At 45.2% G+C, this 21,718-nt stretch overlaps 1 long non-coding RNA gene across 1 annotated transcript in view; it reads right to left on the minus strand.

The window, feature by feature from the left end:
- The window catches only part of LOC106504325, a 109,091-nt gene continuing 91,418 nt past the window's right edge, over positions 4,046 to 21,718 (minus strand). Inside the window, exon 3 of the long non-coding RNA XR_002346314.1 lies at positions 4,046 to 12,544. This is a non-coding gene — a long non-coding RNA (uncharacterized LOC106504325). The remainder of the gene's footprint in view (positions 12,545 to 21,718) is intronic.

A 21,718-nucleotide genomic window follows, 5' to 3' on the forward strand; every position in this document is an offset into this window, starting at 1 on the left:
CAGTTTTAGGTTCACAGGAAAAGGGAGAGGAGGGTATAGGGGTTTCCCTTCTACACCCTGCCCCTACACCTGCATAGCCACCCCCATTTTCAACATCCCCCACCTGGGCGGTACGTTTGTCACACCTGATGAAGCTGCCCTGACACATCCGTGTCACCGTGGTCCACATGCTCACGGTTTACAGCTCACTCTTGGCGTCCGGGTCCATGGGTTTGGACAAAGCATGATGCCACACACCTACCACTACCACATCACGGAGTGTTCTCACTGCCCTGAAAACTGTCCGGGCTCTGCTTGTCCATTTCTCCCTCCCCCTCAGCCTCCGACAACCGCTGATCTTTGTACTGGTCTCTGCGTTTTGCCTTTTCGAGAACGTGACATGGTTGGAATCATGCAGTATGGAACCCCTTTCAGATGCGCTTCTTACACTTAGCAACAGGCGCTGACGTTTCTTTCCTGACTTTTCGTGGGGTTGATGGCTTGTTCCTTTTTCGAGCTGGATAATCCCATTGTCTGGATGGGCTACAGTTTATTTTGAAAATTCTCTTTTCCCTGTGGCTTCGTTCTGTCTTGGGAGCTGGGGTATCCGCACTGTGGGGCTTAGGACACACCAGGTTCAGCCCTTCCCTGTCGCCTCAGCAGAGGCGTCTGCAAGGACCCAGTGGTGTGGACAAACTCCTCCCAAAGCACCTAGCCTTTGGCATCAGGGCCTTCCCTCAGCTTCTAGGCATATAAAGCGCAGAGGTTTGCTCCTGGGAGCCCTGTACCAGGGGCTCAATTCATGAAAACCACTCTTGAATGGCAGTTCCATTTCTGGCATCTCAACTCATTTACTAAGGAGAGCAGGAGGTCAGAAATACAGATAGACTCCAAAATAGATGCTTCGCTGATACCTTTCAAGCTCTTGGGAAACATTTTGCTACACGGATGTCCAATCACATCTCCAAACACTTAATCTGCATTGAATCAAGATCAGCCCAATACTATACAGTCTGACATTCAACTGCAGAGAAATGGACCCTGGAGCCCTGATTGAAGAGGGAAAAGACTTGATTTCAAAGAATAAACACGGGCTCTAGCCCTGACTCAGTCCCTACCTTTGGGCCATTAGGACATCCAACCTCACGTCTGACAGAGTTCAGACTAGGGGTCTTACCTTATTCAGAAGGTTGTTGTGAAAGTACAGAGATAGTTATTAAAGCAATCAGGAGAATTAAAACATCATATTAAAGCCTTTAGTTTTATTACCAACAGACCACACAGCAAATTCTCTGCCATTTGCGGGATTAAAATTCATTCCCCATCTGCTAAATCCATTGCCTCTTCATCTGTTTAGGTGGCATATGAGATGTGCCATTCCGAAAAGACGTGGAAAATCCATTTCTTGGTCCAAGTTACAGAGCACAATGTTGAGCAATGAATGCAGGAATGCGGATCGAAGAAATTGACTAACACAATCGATGCAGTGTTAAATGATAACAAGCTCAGCCTCTGGCACATAGTAGGCACTCAGTATACACTTGCTAAATCAATGAGTTAATGAAATATATGTGGAGGAAAAGCCTACTGAAGATAAAGGCACATTTATTCAACAAATATTTAGTATCAGTGAACAGCTAGCATGTACCTGCTTCTGCTGTTTACCTAATGTATAAGCTGAATCAGAACTCCCTTAAGTTACCCATTAGTCAGTTCTCCAGCCACTTTCCCTATGAAGAACCTGGGTGAGCACCACCAACTAGCAGTTAAAAGACGAGACGGGATTATACAGAGAAGCATACAGAAAGCAGTGAGAAGTGACAACTGACAACACAGGAACCAAAGGAGATCGCAGGGAAATTAGAAACAAACATAAAAGAATTATGAGTTTGGAGCAAATACCGCCATACATCACTATAAACCTTGAAGACGTCATGGTATTGATTTCTCTGAAGACACTGTGGTACACAAGTCCAAGGGGCTTTCATCACTGCACCAACTAAGATAACACTGAAACTCACTTAACTCTTTCCGAATAACTCACCACGCATTGGTTAAAAGGCAGGAAATGCCTGCGGCATACTTTAACGGAGCCTTATGCAGGAGGGGTGGTTAATTCTTTTTTTTTATTTTCTACTATCCCTTTAAATCTGTTCTGAGGGATAATGATTTCACCCTTCCTGGATGAAACTTCAGGAGATCTCCACGACTTCTCTCGTTCTCTTAGGTAAAGACTTATGGTTGGGAGACAGGTACCACATGACCTCTGCATGCAGAGGGCACTTATCAGCCCTGAGTGGTCCCATGGAAGCTCTTCCTCGATTTGAGGGTTTTGCCTTATTCTATAGTCTTCCTTATAAGGTTCCCCCTGACTGAATCACAACCTGGGTGAGCGAATTCTGGGAGAAGGGCACAGAAGCTGTGCAATAAGTTTCTGGATATTTCCTCCCTCGCTTGTATCTCGGTGCCCTGTCGCACACCTCGCTCTCCTGTCCTAGGTCTGTGATTTCTTTGGCCTCAGTCCAGATTTCCGATTTAACACTTGACTATATAAGAAACTTTCTGCCTAGAATGATATGCACTGGGGAGGGGAGTTAAGTCTTTAACAAGATAGCCATGCAACACACAGAATTACTCATTCACCAAGGGGTTTGGGTAGCTTTTCCTTTTTTAAAAAAAACTATATTTGGAAACATCTGGATTTTTGATGAAATGTTTCCAGTTTAAATCCAGATGTTTGAGATTACATAAGTAGCCAAAAGCTGGAAAAGTAAATTACAGGATAGCCAAAGAGCCCTGGTTTTGCTCTCATTATTGGAATGTGATCTGACCACGCATGTAATTATGTATCAGAAAATCTGGACCCAAATCTAGATTTAGACACTGAACTTTCCTATACCTGGAAGAAGAAGCTACTTAAGCCCCGGAACTCAATTTCTCCAGAACCAACAAAGAGATATATGTACTGTGTTCTGAGACGCCCATAATGTAAGTAGCTACCTACCCCTATTGTGAAAACTCACATTTTGTTTGGAATATAAAGCACAAAAAATGCAACTTAGTCCAAGGAATTTGTGTTGGTTTTAAAAGACATCCACAAATTTTTTTGACACTCTTCCCTTCAAAAAGTTGAGTCTAATTCTCCTTCCCTTAAGAGTACGCTGTACTTAGCAACTGACTTCTCATCCATAGCACGTGAAAGAAGTAGCCGTGTATGATCCCCGACCTCAGGACAGAAAAGGCAGGGTGGCTTTTTCCTCTCTCTCTGACCACCCTCTCTGGGGAAAACCAGCACTGCCAGGTCAGGACACTGAAGCAGTCCTTGGACAGTTCCTACTGTAAGAAACTGAGGCTAACAGCCAAATGAGAGTCAGCAGACCATCCAGCCCCAGTCAAGCCTTCAGATGATAGGAACCCCAGCTGATAACATGACTGCAACCTCGTAAGAGACTCCAGGCCAGAACCACGCAGCTTATTCACTCACATATACCTGATCCAGAGAAACTGTGGGTTAACAAATGTCTATTGGGAGTTCTCTTAGTGGCTCAGCAGTTAACAAACCCGACTAGGATCCATGAGGAAGCCGGTTTGATCCCTGGTTTCGCTCAGTGGGTTAAGGGTCTGGTGTTACCTGAGCTATGCTGTAGGTCGCAGACATGGCTTAGATCCCACATTGCTATGGCTGTGGTGTAGGCCAGCAGCTGTAGCTCCGATTCGACCCCTAGCCTGGGAACTTCCATATGCAGCAAGTACAGCCCTTTTTAGCTTTTTAGCAAAACAAAACAAAATAAATCAAACAACCCCCCCCAGAAACCTGACTCTCACTCACTTTGAATAGAAAAAAATATCATTTTCAGACTTTTATCACAGAAGTTCTACTTAAGCAATAGTTCTTCTTTTTTTTTTTTTTTTCTTTTTTTTGGTCTTTTTGCTATTTCTTGGGCCGCTCCCACAGCATATGGAGGTTCCCAGGCTAGGGGTCAAATCAGAGCTGTAGTCTCCAGCCTACGCCAGAGCCACAGCAACGCGGGATCCGAGCCACGTCTGCAACCTACACCACAGCTCACGGCAACGCCGGATCATTAACCCACTGAGCAAGGGCAGGGAACAAACCTGCAACCTCATGGTTCCCAGTCAGATTCGTTAACCACTGCACCACGATGGGAACTCCAGAAATGGTTCTTGAATCTCTCCCTTTAAACCAGTAGCTCATTGAAGGTACTGTGTATACACAACAAATTCACATGGTAACTAAAATTATTTGTAAATGGCTGATAAATGTGCAGATATTCACTATTCTAAACTGTGCTGTGTACACAGCTGTCACTAAAAAACTTCATAACAATGTATCTAAAGCCACCTCTAGATGTTTCTTATATTGGCTGCTTTTTTAAGGGCAGCAATTTGCTTGTTATTTGTTAAGGAACTTATTTTTTAAAAGGACAGCAGATGCATGTTTATTATAAAGACACACCTTATCTTTTGTGAGAATAAGCCCAAAGAAGTTGTGCTTAAGGTACTAAATAAGGCTGCTGCAGCAGAGTCCACCAGACACCATCTATCTGTGGGCAGTTTACAGCTACATGTGCTTATTTAATCTTCTCTGGAGAGCGGACCTTATTCTCGTTCTGCATATGTGATGGTACAAAAACCATGAATGTGCAAATCCTCTAGGACACACCTCGTTCTAGACCACCCAAAGTCATCTTCTGCGTACAAAACCAAGTCCTCCTTCCCTTCCCTTCCTAAAGATGTAGCAGCCTTTCTGGAAGGAGGTGCAAGCTGCAGTGCTGGGGACAGGCAAGATGGGGTGAAAGACGGTCTCAGTGGCTACTGGAGGATGGGAGAGATGGATGTCCTTGAAGAGGAAGATGTTAAGGAAAGGGAGACGGTGGAGCAGCGGTGGCTGTGAGAGAAGAGGGCTGGGTTAATTTTTTTTATGGACAGTGTATTGGAGCTCCTTTCACTTCATCTGAGAGATGTGAGAAATTAACAGAATTTGTTTTACTTATGTTTGCCCCTTGAACCGTGCTTTTTCAACACATCACTTTAAAACTCCGGGGAAGTTCAGGTGCAGAGAGTATAAATGACCTTCCCATGGAGCCACATCTTCTAATTAAATCAAGTGTTTTCCCCACTTTATCATTTGGCCTCCTCGCTCATTCATTCATGCAACAAATAGCAACTGCTCACATAATAGACTCCAGGCGCTATCGCAGACCCCGAGGAAATAACTTGGCTTGAAGCTGCAAAAACTGTCATTTTGAAACTCAGCAAAAGAGTTAGAGACCTGAATTCAGTCACCTTTGGGTCCAATTGTTCCCATGTTTGGAACAAACAACCTGGGTGGACTCTTTAATTACCCGAAGGCAAAGCAAACACCCATCCATTATGCAGCACTAAAGCTGTGAAATGACAGTAATACCATGTTTCAGAAGGAGAACAAAAGCTATCTCTAATTGTAAATTTTTACCTCTGGTTGAGCCAAAGCTTTTGTTGATTTTTTTTTTTTTCTTTTGTGGTCGTTCTTTTCATTTTTTTTCAAAATTGAGTGGCAGGAGGATGCCTTTTCTCTGTGTGGATCTGGTGTCCCTGTGCCAGGGAATCTTTGTTTCCCCAGACGAGAAGGACATTCAGGCACGATCCTAACATGAGGATAAAAGGAGGAGGATTGTGAAAAGGACTCTTTGTGATTCAGGCTGTACCAGGATGTGGGTGTCCTGCACACTGCATTATTTAAGTCCAAATAAAACACACCTTGGGAGACTCAGCAGTGTGAGAAGACTGTGTTCCAATGCGCCAGCCCTGTTGGGTCTCTTCCCACTGCCTCAGAACATCAAGTGACAGCTTGGGATGCAGCGCCAAGCCAGGCTGAAGAGGAACACGACACACATTCCTCTGTCTTCTTATTTAAGGCTCCCATATGCCACTTGAGGACTTCCTCCCTCTTGAAGTTCTTTCCTCGCTTGGCTTCGACAATGCCCCTCTTTTTTGGTTCTCCTCTCGTGTCACTAGTTGGCCTTGTTCAAACGTCCTTCTGGCTGTCCTCCTCCTCCCAAGTCCAATTACATCAGGACTTGGTTGCAGATTTTTCCCTTCTAGAGCTGCACCCTCTCTCTCTGCAATCTCATCCAGTATTGGGTCTTGAACCACCATCTACATTTCGATGTCTCCTGAAGTCATATCTCTAGCCCTTATCCTGTTCTAAAACTCAAAATGTGCACATCCACCACCTTCTCGATATGGCCACCTGGATACCCAATAGACATCTCAAATTGAAAGTCTACAAAGAACACTTGATTTGGCCCCAAACCCATGCCTTTTGCCAATGTCTCCCTTCTAAGGAAATGATGCCTCTACCCACTCATTAGCTTGAGTGAAAGTGGGCGTCAAACTGAACTATTCTGCATCCATAACCGATCAAAAGGTTGCATACCCACCCCCTCCATCTCCACCTCTACCAGCATCCTACAAGGTCTTTGCAATGGCTCCCTACTGGTGTCTCTGCTTAATGTACTGCTGAACTACTCCACTAGCCTTTCATCAGTCAGAATAATCTTCTACATCAAAGTTATCCTATTAAGACCCTCTTTTAGTAATATCTCCCACCGTATTGCACTAAAAACAGAACCCAGTTCCATGTCTACAAGCCTCTTCATTAGCCAGTCCCACCTGATTCTCCAAATTTATTTCCATTTTATACCACTCTCCCTCTCATTTCTGCCAAAATAGCCTCCACTGAGAGGAAGGAAAGCCTTGCCACTGCACCTCCCCACATTCCAGAAGAGTAGCAGCAGCACAGTCCCAAGAGGAGGGAGTGGTCCTGACCTATTGGGAGATGACAGCGAGAACTCAGGCAAGATCTTGATCAAGGGGAGACAGACGCAGCATCACAGCCTCATTTCAACTGAGTGCCATGGGCATGGGATACCTTGAGATGCTCCGAGAGCACTGGGGAGGCCAGGGACCTCAGAAGGGGGGACGGGGACAAGGCTGCCACCAATGAGACAGGACTTCAACCCACTGTAATCTACAGTAATAATAGAAAGGTGACCTCACCACTTGGTGACAAGCACCTAGGACATTGAGTTTTTGCACCAATGAATCAGATAGATCCTCTGCCCTCCAGGACTTTTCAGCCTAGCAGGAGAGACAGACGATAAACAAATAATTGCAATACAGTGTGATAAGTGCTCTCATAGGAATAGATGCTACTAAGAACGATGGCACAAAAGCAGCAGCGGGTAATACTCGCTCCAGGGTGGCACTAAGCAGACACAGAGATCAGAGGATTATTCCACTGTGGCTCGAGTTATGGCCCCTCTGGGCTCTTCCAGAGAAAATCTCCAAATGGTCTGACTGTAGATTTCAATATTTTCAGAAAGGAAAAAAAAAAAGACCAGTGCTATGTTTAGAGGAACAAAGGAGACTCTCCTTATTAGATGGTGTTCTTGATGTAAAAGTACCGCTGAAAAAGAGGAGTTTGCAATTTCTGCAGAAGAGAAGAAAACCCGTGTAAGCTGAGCGATGGTTTGTGTGTGTTTCGAGCGCCAAGCCAATATTATTAACATCATTTCCTTTGGGGGGGGTATGTCTTTTCATTACGATCCCTGAAAACTAGGGATCAGCAAAGGCAGCCATGGAGGTGCCTTAATTACTGTAGTCCTGTGCCGTCATTTCAAGAGTGGCAGGAAGGCAGGCACAGATCAGCAGACAAGTAGGCCCAGAAACAAAGAGATGCCCGCAAAGTCTTTGCTTTTCTTCTACCCGCTGTGGTCCAAATGACACATTTGAGTCTTATGCCAATTTTCCTCTTTGGGGAAAGTTAAAAAGAAAATTTCTCCTGGAATAGTTATGGCTTTCCCTCCTCTGGGGATCAAAACAGTCTCAGGGTGATCAAATGTGACGTTTTTCCTGACACCTTAGTTCCGTGTCCCCCTCCAGCCCATTCCAAAGCGGTCATGATGAAGGAGCCCTCCCAATAAAAAATATCATGTCAGTACACCACCCATTCGCTAATGATAAGGAGCACAATTAGATTAGTTTTTCTGGAGGCAGGAATCAATATCTGAGGGTATGGAGACCCTGTTAGGCACTGCTAATTAGAGCTCGCGGACGTTAATCAAATACCACGTACCGGGCTAATCAACCAACGTGAGAAGCAAAAAAAAATCTATAGCCTTCCCTTGAATTCTCCAACCTGTTCACCTTGAAATCAGACCCAGAGATAGAACTCCTCGCAGTAGGTCTGTGGGAATGAGGCTGGGAGACCGTGCCGCTGCATGGGTGCGCGAGGCTTCTAGAAAGCGAGGCTGACATCTTACCACCAGGATCTTTCTAAAGGATGCACCACAGACGCGATGGTGCAGCCTGGACACACTTCTCACTGACTCTGTGGCAGCTGTGGCCATGTGCCAGCGGCAGGCTGGACCCAGAGAGGCAGACCAGCACTCCGAGGCCTGAACAATAAATAAAACTAAATGCTTGCTAATATATTTTTCATGAAATGGCCCGATGGCCCATCATGTTACATACTTGTACTCATGCAGTTATTCCTGTGTGTTTAAATCATGAATGTTAGTTTTGTGTTTAGTAACGCAAATTGCTAACTAACCCGTATTCGAATCAAAGAGTATCTTATAGGAACTTGTCGAAATATTGCACTAGATCGGCTTGCCCGACCCCAATTTAGGGACAGTTCCTCTAATGCTAATGCTAAATCATATGATTGAGCCCTTTAATTTGACAAAATCATAGTGGAGGAATCAGAGTTGAATAAAGAAAGGTTCTGCTGATAATGCTGGGCAAACCAGATGTGATTTGAGATTTGTGGAATATATTGAAAATATTTACAGCAACTCTGTCCTTAATTCCTGACTCTTGAATGCTTCCAAATGGTACCTTGAAAAAAAAACCTATTTATTGCCCACCAAGATCTTTCAATCACATCACAATTTCCTTTAAAAAGACATTTTGCTAAAAAGCCATAACATGTGTGCTATCATTCTATTCTTTTTTCTCAGAAATAGAAAGTCAGCTTTAAATGAACTCAACTCCCAAAAGGTTCACTTGAGATTTGAAATTCACAACATAGAAGGATAGAGCAGTTTTTAGTTTCTAAGAAAGCATGTTTTTCCAACCGTTCTTAACATTGTCAGTTTTAGACCTAAGTAGTGAGATGGAAATGGAATTCCTAGAACTTAATTACAGGGCAAAATGAACAGTGCTGGAGGGAGAAAGCATATAAAGTAGTAAAAATAAGCATGGATAAAAATACGCATGGACTCAAATCTTGCTCGACTTCTACTTCACAACACATTTGTTGTGTGGCCTGGACAAATATTTAATGTCCCTGAGCTTCCAGAGGACAGAAGTCAGTGTGGTTCTGAAGGTGGGCTGAGGTGACACAGGTGAGGGCTGGAGAGGAATTCCTCCCTGTGTTTGACAATCAACAGGTGCTAGTTCCCTTGACCTCGTCCCTTCATTCTGGTTCAATAGACCGTCATGGTCTAGGAAGCAGGAAGTGCAACCGCAACTCCTGTGCCTGGCACTGGGCTGGCACATATTTGCTTCAATACATCATTACTGAGCCAAAATGAACTGCCAGAAAAGTCACCAAGAGGCTATTTGGGGGACATGGGAATGCTTCTTTACCTGCCTTCCCCAAAGTCAATAAGATACAGAATCTCCAAGGCAGTAATTTCCAGAAATCAGAGGAAATAAATAGTCCAAAAGGGCCAAAGCAAATCCTGCCTGTAATTTCCCAGCCTTGAAAAGTGTGGCTATTAAAAAGAATAAAGAAAAGAAAAAAAAAAAACACCTCTCTTTCACTTATCTGGCCTCTTTCACTTATAATTTGGGGGATATCTGTGTATGGAAATAGCCCGGGCATGGAACACGGATATGATGGAATCCAAGATACTGATTTCACGAGCTATAAAATACGAGCCTGCAAAGACTGTTGGTGAAAACACAATTATAGAATATGGTACATAGATACTGGAGACAAGGCAAAGCTTAAACGAGGGATATCATTAATATTAATATCGGATGTGATTCTCAAGATAAACACATCAAGTGGGAAGTCCAATTCAATCCCCTGAGTTTGGATCCAGGATACACCATGGGCTTCCACTGAGCTTTAAGTGCTGAGAGGCAAAGAGACGGTGAGTCTCTAGAATGTGCCTTAGCCACCGAGCGAGAGGCAGGGCCCCGGGGACAGCCCTTGCAGTAGAATGGCAGCTACTGGCCGAGGGGACTGGCCTTCCCACAGGGGAGGAGACTACAGCCAAGAGCATGTCTTTCTGATTAACAATTATATTTTCATTTCTTTTTGTTTGGTTTGGTTTTGCCCTTTAGGGCCACCACACCTGCTAGGGGTCAACTGGAGCTGCGGCTGCCGGGCTACACCACAGCTCACAGCAACACCGGATCCTTAACCCACTGAGCGAGGCCAGGGATTGAACCCTAGTCCTCATGGATACCGGTCGGGTTCGTTACTACTGAGCCACGATGGGAACTCCTATTTTCATGTCTTAAAGTAAGCAAATTCAGTACCTTGTAATTTTTTTAATTGACGACTAATACTGATATTATCCACATGTCGTGACGGTGGCAGTTACAATTTGAAAAACTTTACAGAAGTTAGGAATGTGTTACCTTGCCACATATGGATCATTTAACCTATCATTTAGCATTTTCTCATGTCCGACCAAATCACACTGTGACAAAACTGGGGTGGGGGTGGGATGGGGGAGAAATGGCCCACCAGAGAGATCTCTCCTGCCAATTTCTACATTACTGTTGGTCTCAGAGGAACTTTTTTTTTAAAAAAATGAACTTTAAAAAAAAAACAAAACCCTATTTTTTAAAAAGTTAAATGACTCAGTCAATCACAAGTCCTTATTTACGATCTAAGAAGATCTAAATTGAATAGCTGGCATCGTCTCTTTCTATGAGTTTAAAAATTAAATCTCTGCCATTTGGAATCAAATTCTTCATTTCAAAAATAGTGGGAGTCCCCGGATGAAACAAGGCCTCATCCAGGGACTTAGGAAAGTGGTAGAAATTCAACCAAGTCACATGCAGAGCATCTGGCAGCTAAGCCTTTGCTGCAGTGGTTGTTCGGTCTTTATTCAAATGGGTATGGGCTCTGCAGGCACTTTGTGTTCTAGGAGAAAAACAACAGATGCTGACACACAAGAAGGAGAAAGGACTGCATTTTTCCTTAAGATTCTGAGCCTCTGAATTCATGGTTTCATCCCCCAAACCCCTTCTCCAGGGCCACCCCTGCCAGAACTCTATTCATTAGACGCCATCATTCCAAGTCAATTCAAATACACAACCCAAATTTCCTATAATGAGGGACTGCTGAGACACAAACACCACACAGCTGCGTTAAGTCTCAGGTTATTGCGTTATGTCGGCATAACTTTAAATATTAAACAATCCTCCAGCCTCTGGTTATTGTCACTCACTCCGGTAGACATATGTCACATTATCTGCCCCACGGTGTTTCTTCTTTTCTGACAAGAGCACCCCCTTTTCCTTTAGGTAATTATCCTCCCACCCCTCCACGCAGTGCCGGGGTACCTGGGAGATAATGGCTTTCCAGGCACAACCATCACACTCCCTCCCGAGATTTCACATGGACACTGAGAGAAGACGGTCTTTTTCTCTGAGGGCCACTCTTTGCGGATAAGAACGCCTGGAGCTCTCTCTGCAGAACTGCCTAGCCCACGCCCAACCCTTGGCCATTTGAAGGTCGACCAAAAAGATACGGAGAGCGACATGATGGCACCATCGGAGTCCTTGGAGCCAGCCAGGCCTGAGGCCAACTCAATCCCCCAACTTCCAAGTTTCGTGGGCCATTATAAAACCTTTGGTAACTTAGAGCCCTTGCCACAATTTGCACATTTTCTTCAGGCCCCGGATACCAGGATCCTCGGTCACTAGCCAACACTTTTCCAACCTAACCAGGCTGGGTTGAACCTTTCTTCCCATACACCTCAGCGCAGAACAGTGGTCTCTGCTTCTTTGGGTTACATATCCCGCCAATTTTATATCATGATGGAAAAATGTCACTCGCCAGTTTAGCTGCTATCCTCGGGAATCTGTCCCCCTGGAAAATGTTAGTGAATGTTCTTCCCATTAAGGCATTCGGTTCTTGCTTAACTTCCCTGACACAACCGTCTCTAATCAGACTCTCCAGATCTCCCTTCCACCACGGACTCTGCTGTTCTTATTTTATTTCTTCCTCCACTGTCTTTCCCTTTAATGTCTTCCTAAAACAGGGGTTCCAACGAGGTCCCTACATTATCCATCAACAGGCTTTGGAGGTTTCTCAACGCCTCTTGAAATTATATGCAAGCTTTGCACAAACATGCTTATCTACCCTGTATTCTCCATGGCTGTGTAACAAATTACCCCATGATCGAGCAGTTTAAAACAACAAGCACTTATTATCTCACAGTTTCTGTAGGTCGGAAATCCAGACATGGCTTCGCTGGGTCCCTCTGCCCCTCACCACGCAGCAATCAAGGTGTCAGTCAGGGATCTGAGGACCCTGGAAAAGGAAAATACATGTCTAAGTTCACTCGTGACCGTTGACAGGACTGAGTCTCTCAGGGCAGTACGCTGGGGACCTACCAATTCCTTCCCACATGGGTCTCTCATAGGGTGGCTCCCAACACGGCAGCCGGCTTCCCTTAGAACCAGCCAGTGACAGTAAGAGAGGGCAAGACTGATGTCACCGTCTTTTTGTGTCCGCCCTCAGTGGTGACATCCTATCCCTTGATTAGAGGCAAGGTGCTGAGCACGGCTCAACCTCAAGAGGAGGAGGCTAACAATGGTGTGACAGTCAGGAGGTAGGGACGGCTGGAGACCCCCTGAGAGGCTCCCACCGCAACACACTGCGACGAGGAAGATGACCCAAACCTTCCATCACATTTTTTATTTCTGAACCGACATTTGTATTCTCTCTGTGTTTCTGTCTCAACAACAGAAACAAGCGTCATCCAAAGCTGTCTACATTTTCACAAAGTCACTAGAAATCATCTCTCTGTAATGTGCTAAGGCTGGACTTAGACCCCTTCACAGCAGTCATTATACCCCTTCACACGCCTTCTCTTAAACTTTTATGATGCAAAGATCCTACGCTGGAACCCACCCCCATCACACACACACACACACACACACACACACACCACACACCAAACACACACACACACACACACACACACGCACATCACTTCAGCCCAAGGCCACTCAGTGAAACGTGGGAGGTTTTGGTCACAGAAGATGAGAGCCCCACCCTGCAGAAGACTGGTTTTCATGCTTTTTGGTCTCAGACCCCCTTATGCTCTTCAACATTATTGCAGAGTCTCGAGAGCTTTGGTTTAAGGTCTATCTATTCATAATGCCCTGGGCTAAAAATGAAAACTGAGAACTTTAAAAAATATATACTCTTTTAAAAATAATAAGACCATTATATGCTAGCAAATATTTCATGAAAAGCAAAAACACTCTGTTTTTCTAAAACAAAACCAAATTAAGCAGAGTGACAATGTTGCACATTTTTAGAAATCTCTTTCATGTCTGGTTAATAGAAGACAGTTGGTGCCTCCTATTTGCCCCTGTGCTCATACTTTACAAATGCGTTGTTTTGGTGCAAGTATATGAAGGAAATCTGGCCTCATACAGTCACAGAGATATGCCAGTGTGAAAAGGAGTATTTTAATAGCCTTTTTATGTAATTGTAGATCTTCCTATTCAATGCTACACCAAAACTTGACAATGGCAGTTTCTTCAACATTACGGAATCTGAAATCTGAAACTCTATCGTGACTGCTTTTCACAATGCGCTACATTAAAACCCACTGGTCTATCTTATACTGAAAACGGCTCTTTCACCAATGCACGATTTATGATGCACTGGACCTTTGGGAAAAAATATTGATGCACTGAGATACACCCCGCCAAAAAAAATCACATTTGCAAATATTACCACCAATCTCATCATGACTCGTTAGGTTTGGGGAACTAGTCAGGTTGCTTCATGGTGACGAATGCATGTTTCTCCAGAAATCTAAATTTCACCAAACTTTATCATGGGCTATAAACACAGACCATTTGTTTCTTTGAAGTCACAAGCCCGTTTCATTTGCTATTGAGAAAATATCTGCCTAACACCCAAGTATAAATAAGCATAGTTTGTCTGTCAGTTGTTCTTTTAAGTAAAAATTGTGCTCCATGAAAAAAAAGGGGCCAGTTCAAGTCAACATGAGTGCTTTTCCTTGAGACAACCTTTGCCCTTGGATTCTTTTTTTTTTTTTTTTTTTTTTTTTTTTGCTTTTCTAGGGCTGCACCCACTGCATATGGAGGTTCCCAGGCTAGGGGTCTAATCGGAGCTGTAGCCGCCGGCCTACACCAGAGCCACAGCAACGCGGGATCCGAGCCATGTCTGCCACCTAAACCACAGCTCATGGCAACACCAGATCCTTAACCCACTGGGCGAGGCCAGAGATCAAACCTGCAACCTCATGGTTCCTAATCGGATTCATTAACCACTGAGCCACAACAGGAACGCCAACCCTTGGATTCTTACGTTCCATTTTGTCCCACAGAATAGTACCGAGATATATAGTGTCGAGATTTAGCACAAGGAATAATCATTACTGGTGTATCAAGGTCCCTTTTGAGTGACACCGGCTTTTCTTTTTTCTGCCAGCGTGGGCAAGTACACACCCACCACCAGGGCAGTGTGACCTGCTGCCACAGCCTGAACCGTCTGAAGACACCAGCATCTTACCTACGACTGCTTTTGTATCAACAGTGTATATGTCCATACACTGAACAGAGCAAATACCATCTTAGGAGTAGTATGGCCATAGTTCTGACATCATGGACACACTGAAAGTGTTGTGGGAACCCCCAGTGTGGACCATACCTTGAAGACCACAGTCCTAAACTGCTCTGAACTGTTCTGTTGATCCTAACAGGGACGCAGGACTCGATAGGCTGTGTTCTCGCTCTGCTTCTCTAGATCTGATAGGAGGAGGGAGACCTCAAACAAAATCACTCTTCTGATTTACTGAGCATGACCCAGCCAATATTTCCCAAATGTCACTAACTCCTAAGTTCTGCCAGAGAAACATAGCCATTTCTGAAGCTTACATATTTAAAAGGACACTTTAGCCAGCAGAAAACAAGTATACTATCTTAGCACAAATATGTTAATACCCTTAAAGGAAGTAGTCAATGATTCAGATTTTTACAGAGCCTGTCATTGAGTGTGTTGCCTAAAATCGTTCCAGGTACCACCACTGAGAGCTCCCTTTTCAAAAGAAGGCAGAATCCCCACCACCACCACCTTCAAGCTCCTTCACTTTTCCAAATTCCACTGTATGCAAATTTATTTCCATATTTCTTTTAGATTTTTATATCTACAGATTGCAAGTCCCTCCTGTTGGGGATAATTTAAAAAAAGGAAACTGGGGATTGGGAAAAAGCGAAGGGAGGTAAAACAGATGGCAGCAAAGAAATAGAAGTTGGGGCATGAAGCTCTGGGAGAGATAAAGGCAGAGGAGGAGGAGGAAGCGGAGCCCCCGAGTGCCCTCTCGGGGCTGGCGAGGCAAGGAGATGAGGTGAACGCATCAGGGACCAGTAAAACGTTCTTCCGTGTGATGAGTGTTGGGCTCTGGCATTGGACAGAGAAAATGCCTACCCAGCTGTGCTAAATAAAGCTGACCGCAAAATGTTTCCATTTGAAGAACTGAAGTACTTTTGCTTCTATGGGACCAAGGCTGGATTCAGGACATGGGAATAACTGAATCTAAGTTGTAAAAGTGGAAGAGTATTGAGCGTTTGGAACAAAGGAGTTTATAAGTGCCCGTGGGTGCACACACACGTGCACACACACACACACACATCTGTCTCTTGGTGTGCATATGTTCCACAACGAATCAAATAAAATTGAAAGCATCTTGTAATTGTGGGGAGAAGAGATGATGCAAAGTCCCCACTGGGCAAGGGAGCATAAATGGAAATTAACAGCACAAAGGCCACTGCAACCCATTCATGTGGTGAAAATGCCTTTCATATTCTTATTTCTCCTGCTATCTTTATTGTTTAGGGTTAGCAAATATTTTGTAAAGGATTTCTGAGGACTTTTATTGGGTCACTTGTTACCCTGGTTCTTAAAAACTGTCTTTGCTGTAAGGTAGTGTTTTAAGGTTCACTGGAATATATTAGGGGTCGTGGGTGGGAAAGGCTCTTCCTTCTACGAGAACATTTCTGCTTTAACCGAGTTTGCATGTTACTCTTCTCGCTAAGATTTCATCTGAAGAAAGGGCTCTGGTGTGATCAAAGACACATTTTTAAAGTGAAAGCCAAGGTCATAATGTCTAAAGTCCCTTTAAAATGAACAAAAGCTACATGCAAAAAAAAAAAAAATGCAAAGTAACATACAGAGACATGAAAGAGCACATCATAAAAGAAGACACCCAACAGCCAAGAGACACATACAAAGTGTTTGACTCCAGAAGACATCAAGAAAATGCAAATCCAGACCACAAAAACGATGTTATTGCACACCCACTGGCTAAATTAAAAAGATGGCAATACTAAATTGTAAGCCAAAAAACGGGAAAACTGGAACTCTCAGGAAGGCTGGTCAGTGTGCAGATACGACAACCAATCAGAAAACAGATGCACTGGGAACTTGGGGTTAATAGATGCAAACTATTGCATGTGGAGTGGATAAGCCATGAGATCCTGCTGATTAGCCCAAGGAACTATATCTGATCACTTGTGATGGAACATGATGGAAGATAATGTGGGGGAAAAAAAGAATGTATAGATAAGTATGACTGGGTCACTTTGCTGTACAGGAGAAATCGATGAAACACTGTAAATCAATTATAATAAAAAATTTTGAAAAGAAATTTACTTGAGAAGAAGAATATGAAATACAATTTTTAATTACATAGAATTTTAGGGTCCTTCCCTATCTCAATATTTCTGTTAACCCTCCCATCTCCCCCTGCCCACATGTACCTTTTTAACAGTTTTATTTACTAGATTCTGGAGCAATTAAACACTTGCTCACCATTTTTCAACAAAGTCTATCATAAAGGATTGTCACTCTAAAAGCAGAGGAGCTTACTCTCCTCATCTCTGTACACCCGACCTGAAAAGATGAATTAATAAACAATTTCAGGAGTTCCCGTCACGGCGCAGTGGAAATGACTCCGACTGGGAACTATGAGGTTGCGGGTTCGATCCCTGGCCTCACTCAGTGGGTTAAGGATCTGGCGTTGCCGTGAGCTGGGGTATAGGTCGCAGACACGGCTCAGATCTGGCATTGCTGTGGCTGTGGCGTAGGCCGGCAGCTATAGCTCCGATTTGACCCCTAGCCTAGGAACCTCCATATGCCGTGGGTGTGGCCCTAAAAAGACAAAAGACAAAAAAATAAAAAATAAAATAAATAAACAAATTCAATACATGGGTTTTGAACACCTGTCTGGGCCAGGCACTGCCCTTGGCTCTGGAAATGGACAGCTGTAGGGGCAAACACAGTGCCAGCCTAGGGGAGTTTAGGGACTAACAGGGGATATTCACAATTAAAAGCTGTTGTCAGAAGTTCCCTTTGTGGCTCAGTGGTTAATGAACCTGACTAGGAACCATGAGGATGAGGGTTCGACCCCTGGCCTTGCTCAGTGGGTTAAGGATCTGGTGTTGCCATGAGCTGTGGTTTAGGTGGCAGACACGGCTCGGATCCTGTGCTGCTGTGGCTGTGGTGTAGGCCGGTGGCTACAGCTCCGATTTGACCCCTAGCCTGGGAATTTCCCACAGGTGCAGCCCTAAAAAGCCAAAAAAAAAAAGGGGGGGGGAAGGAGAAAAAAAGCTTTTGTCAAAGAGTGAGTTAGGTGGAGGTCAGGTGCAGGGGGCCACACGCAGGGAGGAAGTCTCTTCTCAGCCCCTGGGACACATTTCTCTCCCCAGCTTTTGAGGGCCAGGTGTCCTTACAGTTAGTGCCCCAGAGTGTGAGACACAACGGTGCTGTTTCCTGTTATCAACCCGTCACCTCAAATTAAGCCCAGGGAGTTGGTCTGATTGGGTATCTCCTGTTGGATGTAATTCTGGGCAAGAATTAGACTCTTTCACATTATCTGCTGAGAGAGGAAGGAGGGAGTGGAAGGAACATCCATAAGGAAAGAGAATTTGTAGTAGAATAGACGGGGGGTGGTGGGGCATGGCTGAGATGCCAACAGAAGCAAGAAGCATCTCTGGGACAGGAGGTCAGACGGCAGCAGCCTGAGGGTGGTAGCCGGTGCTGGCCTCCCAGAGAACTGCATGCACTCAGGACTGAGAAGGAAGTTTCTAGAACCACCTTACTGGCTGAATTCAAATAAGGACAAAGTTATTCTGACCTAACTTTTCTCCTCAAGAAACCAGGTTATGTTTGGGGATAGAGGAGACTCACTCCAGAAACGTCTCCAGCACTAGAAACCTCCTTGGCAACGCGTCTGCTGTAGCTAACACCTTGACATCCTCCTACCACAGGGATTTAAGAGATGGTGCAGGCTCACCTGATAAGAGACGTGTAAGGAGCTTGCACAGTGCCAGGATTCCCAGCAGCAAAACGCTCACAGCTTAGGCTCCGGGAGAGATAACAATGGGCTTGTGGGAGGTAGGAGGCTGAGAGCGGGCGGGACTGCCTGCACAGCCAGAAGGCGACGGGATGCCGAGGAATAAAGCGAAGGGAAAGGTGACCAGGGGCTAAAAGTGATGCTGCCTTCATTTCTTAAAGTACCAGAGAATGAGCCTAATTACAGCTCTCCATCTGGTAACCTAGCTAGAACATTCTCTAACCAGCAGGGCCCCCATCAAGCTGGGATTATTGTGGTTATTATTATTATTTATTACGTGGTGATATTCAAATACCTAAATCATGCAACTAGTCCCCTTAAATGCCACGTCTAAATAAATGCTTTCCAGAATAATCTCTCATTATCATAGCTTATCAACCAATTATATGGTACCCCAGGTCCACCTACCTCTTTATCATAATAATCAGAGCAATTACATTAAAAAAAAAAAAACAAAACAAAACTCTAGGTTTTATGTCTTTCCAAAGAAACAGAAGTTCCTCCAAAGATTCTCAGACGTGTGGCTCCTGCCTTGGCATTTGATCCTCTGTCACGAGCAGCATGAAGGCTGGTCCCCTAATGAGCATTCGTGCACCACAGAGTGCAGGTCCCTGGGTCACATGTTACCTCCACTTGGCAGTTGCGGGCCTGCAGCACCGAGACCCCTTCTCCACTGCAGGCGCCTGGGCCTCCATCCGCTTCCTATGGCAGGATCTGTATTTATAATTCATGCTTCTCCTTTGGTTTCCTTTCCCGGTCTCTCCGGGCTGGTGCTTAAACAAAATCACTACCCACTCCAAGCCCTCGCCAGTCCTTCCTCGATTAATAATGAAGAGCGACGGCGATCACCGGGGGCACATTTTAAAAGAGTGCTTGTCACCTGTCTTCCAGCCCTGGGTCTCTTCTTTCTTTGCTTCCCGGGGTGCGACTGAGGCACAGAAGCGACTCAGACATCCCCAAACACCACTGGCTGAATTTTTTGTTGCCATTAACAAAGAACCCAGGGGGCCCATAGTGGAAGTGTGCTGTTTTGCTATCAGCATCTGACTTGTCCTTCAGGAGGCAACAGTGTTTCATTTTGCTTTGAGGGAATGTTCTTCCCTCTTCTCCACTGGACTCAGCCCCTGTCCTCAGCTGAACCTGAGTCTACAAGCTCTCAGGCTATGTAGACGGAGCATACCACCTAAACTAAGCCCAAGCCTAGTCTGTACCCTTGCTCCTCCAAGAATGGCCCTTGGCTCTGTAGCCTCGGCACCACCTGGGAGCTTATTAGAAATGCAGAGTTTCAGGTTCCCACCCGAGACCTTGTGAGTCAGCATCTAACAGAATTTCTAGGTGATTCAGACGTGCATGAACGTTTGAGGGGCAGGGGTCCGTGCCCCCTCACAGCAATTATCTCTGGGATGACAAATCAGCCCGCGAGGACCAAGAGGATCCCATTCCCAAACTTTTATGTTGCTGGTCAGGGAAGGAGCTTCTCACAGCGACTGAATCTGAACCTAGAAGTGTGTGTTTTCCAGGTGCTGGCAGTATCCACACAAGCAGGAAGGAAGAGAGTACATGACAATTAAGCCCACCCAAAAGAAGAGAGAGGGACCCCCTGGACTCTCAAGGACATGGTGAAGCCCATCTTCACCTGAACCAAAGGCCACGTCTGTAACAAGACCATACAGCCACCCGAGACACACACCTTTGTCTTTTTCTTTTCTTTTTTTTTTCCCTAATGAGGGAAATACAAACTCGGCTTTCTGTCACTTGCAACCAAAAGAATCCTAAATGATTCAGGGCCCAACTCCCCAAAGAATTCATCCCCTGCCAAATCACCAGGGCAGCCCTTTTCTGACATTCTAAAGGCAAGTCTCAGCTAGTTTTTGTTTGTTGGGGGTTTTTTTTGTTGTTGTTGTTTTCTTAACTTGTTCTTTCAAAACATCTCCTAGGTTAGGCTTTAAAATATGCACCACCTCAGGGGGAGCAGGAGGGCAGGGGGGGACCCGCAGGCCAAAGGGTACCAAATTGCTTAAAGGTTTCCTTTCTGCTTTTAATATATTAGATGCGACCCCTGCTTCCCCTTCTTCTCTTAGAGATGAAAGACTTCTTGGAAATGCCAGGCACGCAGCTGTCGTTTGGAAATGACAGCCAGCCTGGAGAAGGTTAATGCTCTCATCAAAAATGCCCATCTTCTACGTTGGTTAAATGGATCTTTCTGGTTCGCCTGACTGCTTGTTCCCTTCCCAGAGAGCCCAGCATCTCAGTGAAGGGTGATTGCAATTCAGCTGCCTTGGCCCAAGAACTGTGGGCATCCAAGTTTCCCATGAGCCCTGGGTTTAGCAAAACCCAACCCCAGATGTGCCCAGCACAAGCCAGAGGGGGCAGATCAGGACAGGTGCTACCTCTGCAGGAACAAAGGGAAAGGGACACCAGAGTGGCTGTCACAGAACATTTGTTCCCAAAAAATGAAGGTCCCCACTGCTTGCCTCCAGCCAGCCCCATCGACTTCCCAATCCTGCCAACACAGGGTAGCCCACGTGCTCCACGTCACCTGGGGTGTGTGTTACAGCTGTGGGCCCCTGGGCCCCGTGACTCCTCTCCACACTGGCTGAGTTAATTATTTCACTGGAGTTGGCATGGATGTGCTTAACAAAAGCTGCTTCTAACCTGAAATTGAAGGACTCTATCAAGACAGAAGGATAAGACCGTCTTGAGAGGCAGGGGTCCAAAGCACCTCTTTAACCCGATGAGAAAGTTGCTGGCCAGGGTGGGAAGAGAGGAAAGTGGTGTTGAGTCAAGTACACAGATGAGGCAATTCTGTCAGTCGATCATGCACCTTGTAGGAAGGAAACACAGACCCGGGTGGTTTAGTGAACATGGAACTTGAGAAGAAGCAAAAGCGACAGAAAAAAAAGGGGGGGGCCTCCATGCACCTCTTGCAGCAGCTCTTGCTCCCACCCTCTCGCTGACCTCTGCTCTCCTGCAGTCAAATCTCTCTCTGCCTCCCTCTTACAAGGACTCTTGTGATTTCCATGATGCTTGAACAACACAGGTTTGAACTGTGTGGGTCCACTTGTACATGGGTTTTTTCACCATAAATA

Source organism: Sus scrofa, chromosome 7 (genome assembly GCF_000003025.6).
Source record: "Sus scrofa isolate TJ Tabasco breed Duroc chromosome 7, Sscrofa11.1, whole genome shotgun sequence".
Taxonomy (NCBI): Eukaryota; Metazoa; Chordata; class Mammalia; order Artiodactyla; family Suidae; genus Sus; species Sus scrofa.